The sequence below is a fragment of the Marmota marmota genome, unplaced genomic scaffold (genome assembly GCF_001458135.2).
Source record: "Marmota marmota marmota unplaced genomic scaffold, marMar, whole genome shotgun sequence".
Lineage (NCBI taxonomy): Eukaryota > Metazoa > Chordata > Mammalia > Rodentia > Sciuridae > Marmota > Marmota marmota.
In genome coordinates this window covers 44,710,217-44,719,368 of record NW_026000108.1, presented here as the reverse complement: position 1 = coordinate 44,719,368, position 9,152 = coordinate 44,710,217, and the positions used below count along the sequence as shown (strand labels likewise).

The window sequence follows — 9,152 nt, the reverse complement described above, 5'->3', positions numbered from 1 at the left end:
GGGAAGGGCCCTCCTTAAGACTGAGCCATACTATGCAGCCACTTCTGCACAGTGGGATAGGACCTCTACTCTTGCCTGTATTGTTTTAAGAAAATAGAAAGGGGGAACTGTGGTGAGCCGCTTCTGCCGTTTATGCAAATTATGGTCGCCATTACAAGATGGCGCTGGCTCCGCTGTGGTCTGTGACAAACAACTCCTTATTTGGGAGAGTTGGCGCATGACTTTTCATCACCCTATGAGAAAGCTCCACGTGGCTGCTTTGCATTGGGGCTTGAGATGCTTTATTAAGGCTGGGAGGGGCATCCGAGGGGGAGAAGAAGAACTATCAAGGGCCTGAAATAAACTACTGAGAGAAGATTCCTGAGTGTTGCGTCTTCCTTGCAGGCAAGAAGTCGCGACACTCTTTGTCTAATCTAATGAACTTCTATTCTTCCCTCTTCCCTGCATAATGTGGGTCAGCAACCACATGTTAAGGAAAATGTTAGGCCTTTGGTTTGGAGGACTAGCTTATTTCATTGGCATGATAATCTCCAATTCCATCCATTTACCAACACATGCCATAATTTCATTCTTCTTTATGGCTGAATAATATTCAATTGTGCATATATACCACATTTTCTTTATCCATTCATATGTTGTAGGGCATCTACTTTATTTCTATAGCCTGGCTATTGTGAATTGAGCTGCTAAAAAACAATGATGTGGCTCTGTCACTGTAGTATTCTTATTTTAAGTACTTTGGACATAATCTGAGGAGTGGGATAACTGGGTCAAATGATGGTTCCATTTCAAGTTTTCTAAGATATCTTCAAACTGCTATCCAGAGAGGTTGTACCAATTTTCAGTCCTACCAACAATGTATAAGTCAATGTTTTTCCCCAAATCCTGTCCAACATTTATTTTTACTTGTAGTGCCTGTTGAGTTCCTTTATCCATTTGTTGATTGGGTTATTTATTTTTTAGGTGTTAAGTTTTTTGAATTCTTTGTATATCCTGGAGATAAATGCCACCATCATAGCAAAGATTTTCTCCCATTCTGTAGGCTCTTGTTCACATTCTTTACTATTTATTTTGCTCTAAAGAAGTTTTTTTTTTTTTTTAGTTTGATACTGTCCCATTTATTGATTCTTGATTTTATTTTTTGCATTTTAGGAGTCTTATTGAGGAATTTGGTTCCTAGCCAGCCGGATGGAGATTTGGGCTGTTTTTTTTTTTTTTTTTTTTTCCTAGTAGTCTAATGTCTACATCCTAGATCCACTTTGAGTTGAGTTTTGTGTAGGGCGAATGATAGGGGTTCTATTTCATTCTACTATATATAGATTTCCAGTTTCCCTGAACCATTTGTTGAAGAGGCTATCTTTTTTCACTTTTCATGACAGAATTACAAAGTGAACAGTATTTTGATAAGATTAGATATGGAAAGAATTAGTATTTTGACAGGATTAACTAGCTTGTTAATCAGTAGCCAAGCCAGGACTTTTATACAAATCTTTGTAGTATCCATATTATTATGTATGATAATACAATGTCTATATTATAATTTATAGGATGATTAAATATGAATAGTTAAGTATATATGGGGTAAATTCACAAAAAGAATAATCTCTTCTTTAGTCATTTTGATGTGAGCACTAATTCAGAGTAGCTTGAAAAAGCTGATGGATCAAATAACATGCAATGTCACTTCCCATGAATAGCCTAAATTGCATTCCACTTAAGTAAAACAGCAACCAGCACCAGAAACACGACTTGATCTCTTGTTTATGAGTCATCAATTACTGAATCACTTTAATGTGTTTGCAAACAGTCTTCTGTGTATCACTGACAGAATATTTGAAAGGAGACATATTTTGCTATACCCAAACAAACAAAGCATAAGAACTGTAAACATATGAAAAATTTAAATATAGACTACAAGTTTGGTTGGTTATTTATCAATTACAGAAAATTACATAAATATGTTACTGAAGATAAACTTTCCAGACCATCATAAATACTCACCCAGAAGCCCATGATGTGGAATGAAGGGAGTTCCCTGGAAAGCACAAACCACATTCTTGAAATTCTGAAATTGATAGTAGACTATGAACTTTGTGTTTGGAATTGATTTTTCTTGTTAAAAACTGCTTTGGTTTTTAACTTCCTATTAACATCCCCACTGACTCTCCAGAGATGGGTACACCCAGAAAAATTTACACACACATTTCATGGGGCATAATACCTCTGGAGGGAACATAATACCCCTGGAGGTCAAGGCTGCAGTGTACTTTTCTTCTTATATTTGCTCTTGTTTGGTTTCTTAAATTTGCTTTGATATCTATTGTTAGAGTCCTCATTTCCCATAGTTAATGTTTACTGTATCTTTTTTTCTATTTTACAAAATCTAAAGGCATGTACATGTATCTTTAAGTTTAGGTAACTAAGAATCAAAGCAAAATTGATGGTATTTTCTACTCCAATATCTTGACACAACTCTAACATGCATTTCTATCCTGTTCTTGTGACCAAAATTGCATTAAATACCATAATAACTAGACTGTTTAATTTTCTTGAATCTAATTACCATAGTAATTATCTAATATTCAGTTTCATCATCAGGTCCCTTCTTGGTCTTATTCTCTTGCTACTCTTTCTCTCCTTTCTTCAATAATAGCAATGTTTTCTAATACACTTCTTATATTTTCTGGACATTGTTTCAATTGAATCACATATTTTCTTTCATCATTACATTACAAAGTATTGTATTAATTTCATTTTGGAGATTAACAAATGCCGCAGTCCGGCTGCAGCAAAATAACCAGGGGGTGACGAACAACTTGTGTAGATTGATACAGCAGGAGTAGGAGCCCTTTATTGAAGGACAGGAGGGATGTATATACATTCCACACAGCTTATCTTAATTAACATAAACTAGATACAGCAGTCAACCAATAAGGAATCTCCACACTTAATGGCTTGCTGGTGTTACTTCACAAACCACTCCCTCTGCAAAATGCCAGGCGCCATATTGACTTGTTTACAGACCCTAACAAACAAAAGAATATTATCCAGGTAACCAAAGCTGAGCTGACAGTGACAAATTTAAACACTTCTTACTCGAGAAAATATATTCACACAACCTCTAGCATGTTAGAATTAGAATCTGAGTTTTATTATGTAAGGCTACTTCCTCGAATATCTTCTTATGTGACCTTATTGATATTTATTTCAGACATACTTCTATCTTTACACTCAGCCTATACCCTGCCTTCCATCATTACACTCCAGAAAGCTGCTGGGTTTTTACCCAGTTAGACCTTTTTGAGATCAATTGGTCTGCAGGAATCCCAATTCTTATCCTTCAGCTCTATATTCTGTGAATATCAGGGCTTTTATTCTCCTGATGGTTTTTCTCCCCAAACCAATATCTAACTCTGCTCTATTCATTTAACCACCAAATAAACAATTTTCAAGCCCTTATTGTGAGAAAAGCAGTGTCCCCAAAACTGGGAACATGATAATTAGAGTACATGACAGCCTATCCATATTCATAATTCCATCTAATTTCTAATGGCAGTTAACCATATCCTTATGGCTAAGTCAGCCATCAGAAGTACACAGAACTCCCACTTTTTATTCTGATGACTTATAGTTATAAGAATATAAAAAAAGTTTTCAAATCCATTTGATACTTGTATACACACGCAGCTTTAATCCAGTTTGTTCCTATTCTTAACTCCTCTTACAAAGTTATTCATCAAAGATAAGAGTTGCTTTTGATCAAATTTCCTACACAAGGCCATTGATTCCTTTGTTTATTCATACCAGCTGCAAGCAGAAAATGCAGGACTCTGGGAAAAAGATGTGTCCTTACTGTTCAAAAATGACAAAGCACAAAGGATAATACTTACTTAAAAGACTGGCTAATGAAATCAAGAAAACTGTCAAAATTGATCCCCTACTTCTTATCTGGCACAGGAGTGACCACATATAGCTTCATGGATTTATAACATTCCTATGCACTTAAAAGTCAGATTCTTAATTAATGTTCTTATCTGAATGAACAAGACAGATGACCCAGAGTGGCCTCACAGATTATGACAGTGAGGAGAGCAACTGAGTGTTATTGTTTGTAATGTAGACTCTGATAATTAGCTCATCTCATAAGAGAAATATCACTTCTTACATGATGCATGCATGTGATCTTCATATTTCTGTGTGGAAAGTATGGTACTTCTCCAAATATAAGGTTTGGGCTTCATGAAATTGCTGGTTGCACTCTTCTGGCAGTCCTTGGACATTCAAACTTTGTTCTGGAGTTTCAATACTATTTGCAATAAAAAATAAATGAAATGTTTCAGGTCTTCTGGGACCAGAAGTTTTCTCAAATTTATTATTGTTAGCATCAACTATTCCTTTACTTATTTGATTTCTATACCACCTTATTCAGGAAATAACTTGGTAACAAATTAGAGTTTATAAAACATTAATTGACACAATGTTAGTTTTTGAAATGTTAAAGAAGTGAAAAATGGTATATTTAACAGATTATAACAGGTAATTTAATCATATTCCTGGAGACTCACACTACTCCACTATGGTTCAAAGTTATAAAGATCTAATTTTAATTATGGTAAAATTTTGTATTGAGGATCTATTATGAAATGGCAGACAACTTTATCTATGACAAAAAAATGAATCAGCAATTGAAATATAATACACTTTGATTTACCACCCAGATTTTTGTTTATATTTAAATCCAAATAATTCCAAACATGGCCAGAAATTCTTGGATTTTTTTCTCTTCCTTTATAATGTTGTGATATATCAAGTTGTCTCAAATAGAAATAGAAATGTACTTGCTAGGCTTATAATTTTTCAAAAATTGGTTGTTTCCATAGGATTCATATTTTATTTTTGGCAATTTTACTTGCTTCTTACCTTCACTGTATTTTTAAATAAAGGTAAGTTATTGCATTCTTCCCTGAGGCAGAAAAATTCAAATGCTGTTTTGCTATTGTCTCCATCTGTAGTCTACTCTAACATCAGGCATATAGAGCTAATACACTTCAGTATAGCAGTTGAGAATCTTGTTCTCACTTGACCTAAGTCAAGTCATCTTTGTTGTGCTGCCTCTTATATAAATTGATCACAACTCATGTCACCTTTATTACCAGGAGCAACATACATTCCAGGCACTAAACTCTGCTCTTTTTTTGGAGGTGTGAATAAATGACCAACTGTAATATATAAGATGGCATATATGTTAGTAAGTGTATGTAAGGTGGTCTTTGCTTTTTTTTTCCTTTTCAGTATTATTGGTGGATCCTGGGCTTCAAAATACATATGTTGAAATTCTGTTATAGAAGCACAAATTTCCCAAGTCACCAAAATTCTGCTTTCAAAGAACTTCAATCAAAAATAAATAAGTAAACAAATACTCTCTATTATCCTCCGAGGAAATGGATCACATCCTTCACTCAGCAATTTCATATTCACATCAACACTGCCCATTGTTTTTAAATATATCCATCATGGCTTAACAAGAGAATAAAAATAGAAAATTTATTTCATACTTAAATGTGTAGTATTGAGAATATACAACCATATAATATGTTTTTATCTCCTCATAATGTTTTTATTCTGGTCAATTACAGGCTTAACTAAAGATATCTTAGACTTTGATAGCTACAGTTCTAACATCGGATGATGCATGTGTAGTAATATCCCATCTCTGGGTACCCAGCTCCTTAGTAGGCAAAGGTGTCTCTCCCTTCTGAGGGTTTTAAAGAACACATGCCACTGTGTGGTACAGAGAGCTGTATATGATAGACACATAGCTTAAGTAAATCCATGATCTGAAGTCTGTAACAGACTATTTTTAGAGAAGGAACTACTGCATCTCTCAAAGAACCTCTAGAGTGCTACATAAAGGAGCCACTTTGAGAAGTATTTTATTGCTAGGGATTAAACTGCTCTGGGAATCATATATCTGGCATAATCACAACTCAGGGTCTGTGAGACACACACTGCACTGACCTGGTAGACAGTGGTCACACACACATGGTCAGGATGTATGACAGTATCTGAACAAGCTTGGCAACAGGTATTTTCTGTGGGAAGCAGGGTCTGCAACAGGAAGGGGAGTGGAGGGAAGAGTGGCAGTGATATCTTGCCTTCTGTGACATAAAGCTATATCAGTTACATATTGTTTCAAACAGGGGCCAGATCTGAAGGCACCAGGGTTGAGGTTACCAAGTTCCTGAGTTCCCCAAACTCCATCCAACATAAAGCTCACTGATTTAACTGTTTCCTCCACTCTTGGAGGTATTCCAGGATCTGTCCTGGCTTAACATTTGACATGCCTCCAGGTACACGTCTAAAAAAAATCTCTAGAGTCAATATAGGCCTCTTGGGCAAAGTTCATGCTCCACTAAAACCAGGTAGATGAGATGGCCTCATTTCAGATCTCAAGTTTCCATATGGTCTACATGTACAGTCTAAAACCCTCTGGAGGAAATATACATTTGGCATGATTAGCATTTTTCTTAACCCACTAGATCAAGAAAGGTGGGGAACAGCAACTTTCCACCTCAACTTACTTGTTTATACCTAAGAGGCCTAAAAACAGGCTGCACTGCAACTCAGCCCTCCCTAGAGGATCCCAGTCAGAACCAGAGAGAAATGATGCCCAGAACCCTCCCTAGGAGACATTTTTACTCTTTTCTTTTGTTTCATCTTTGTGAATTCTATTATTATTATTTATTTTCATTTCTCATTGTTTTTTCCAACCATTGTCTTATTATATATTTTCTTCTTCTTTAACTGAATTTTCTCTTCTTCTTCCTGAATTTTTCTTTTTTAATATTTGCATTATTTTTCTCTTCATTTACATTTTATTATTTATCTACTCTTATTTTTTTATTATTTTATAATTATTTTGCCCTTTCTTTCTTTTTCCCAATACTTGAGGATCAAGCTTAGTGTCTCTTGCACTTAGGGTAAATCCTCTGAACTACACTACCAGCTCACCTGAACAGAATTAAGCCCAGATTTAAGGCATAAGCCTGTTCTGCTTAAACCTGAAAGAACCTGCTATTTAAATATAACTGGATACATAAACTTATAGCTTTTTTAGAACCTTTACCATGATTGGAACAGCTATATCAGATTTGTTTTTAAGTATCTGCCAATTCTAACAGTACCCATTGAAACCCCACCACCTAATAAGGGCATCTATTCCTATTTTAGGAGTAATTGAAGATGGTGTATCACATATACTTTGTGGTCTATACCACACCTGCCTGATTACTAGAGGAATACCACTCTTATTGGACTTAGACAAAAAACAGGTCCCTCAGGATCTGATACAGTATACAACATATGGTAGCCATAACTTATAACTAAAGGGGCACAGGATGTTTGCACTATAAGGCCCCATTGGAAATAAATCAACACCATACAACAAACTGATACATGACACCCATCAGCAAGATAAGGCTACTTATTAAGAAGGCCTGCTTATAAAAGAGGAAGAAATCCATCCCAACCAATGTGCAAACCTCTGGATAGAAACTTAATATGAACAAAAGACAATATGACATCTCCTAAAATCAATAATTCTATAAAAAGAGATCTCAAAAATATTTTTTTAAATTTAAGAATCACATAAAGAAGGATTTATTTGAGATTTAAAATGAAATCATACAAATAAAATTTGTACAAACACAAATCCACATTAAGTCATAACACAGATAGCAAAGGACAAAGTAAAAACAAAGACAACTAATGGGTGGCTATATACATTTGGACATAGTTGTGTCTTGTACACTAGAAAGTCTTTTTCAAAATAATCATCTTAGATCAACAGAAGACCAAACTTCAATGTTGTCCTGAAAGATGGGTTTCTTTAGCATCTTTTATTTTGGTGCTTACCACTCCCTCCTGATGTCTTGCTGTAAGTGCACTGTTGACCTTGGCCACGACCTCTAGTACCACCTAGTCTAACAGCTATAGCACCTCTTCCTCCTTTTTGTAGTTGCTGTTGCTGTCTATATACTTCTTTGGGCTATGCAACTTTGATTTCACACTTCCCAGAACCAAATTAGTGATATCTGCTTTCTAACAATGTCTGTATTTGTGATAAAACAAAATCCTCTTCTTTCATTTGCTTTTGTATCTATGGAAGTTCAATATTTTCAGTCTCTCCAAAGGCTCCAAAATATTCTTTAATTTGTTCTTCAGAAGTATCTGAGCTCAATCTACCCACAAAAATCTTAGAGGGTTCTTTCTCTTTTAAAGCTTTGGCCCTTTTGGGGCATATCAATTTGCCACCCAGTGTGTGTTCTTTTACTTCTAAAACCTTATCAACACTAGCAGCGTCTTTGAAAAGCACAAATCCAAATCCTCTTGATCTTCCAGTGACTGGATCTGTTTTAATCATACAGTCTACAACTTCCCCAAATCAAGACACATATTCAGTCAGATCTTTCTTGCTCTTATCCCAGCTCAAGTCTCCAATAAACATTTTACCATCATCTTGCGGATTTTTTACTCTCATTGATCTTGGATTCCTCTGTGAATTCCTCTATGTTGCTATATTCTTTCATGTCCTCCATGGTGGCAAAGCTGTAAGCTGTGGGGTGCTGGCAGGCAGTCCTGGTCATGGCAACAGCAGCAGAGGTGTGTGGTTTTGGAGTTGGATTTAAAATGCCAAAGATATTTCAATACATAAAATACTGGAACAAATATTCAAAAGGAAATCCTTTGGAAAAAGATTAATGAATTCCAAGAGAATATGGTCAAATGATTAATGAATTCATGAAAATAATGCCATATATAAAATGAGAAATTCAATAAAGAGAAAATGATTTTGAAAAAAAAAATAAAATAGAAATTTTGGAAATGAAAAGATCAGTAAATCAGATAAAAATCTCAGTTGAAAGCTTCACCGATAGACTAGATCAAACAGAAGAAAGAATATGAGGTTAGAAAACAAAGCTGATAAATCATTACATTCAGACCATAATAAAGAAAAAAGTAATGAGAAGCAATTATCACAATAAGATCTATGGGATGCCATTAAAGAACAAATTTAAAAATGATTGAAATACCAAGAGAGAATTACAGGCTAAAGGCACAGAAAACCTATTTGGTGAAATAATAACAAATAA

The 9,152-nt window shown here is 35.0% G+C and overlaps 1 pseudogene; it reads right to left on the bottom strand.

The window, feature by feature from the left end:
- Window positions 1–7,888: 7,888 nt before the first annotated feature.
- LOC107138968 lies at window positions 7,889–8,660 on the bottom strand (annotated as a pseudogene).
- Between the last annotated feature and the right edge of the window lie 492 nt (window positions 8,661–9,152).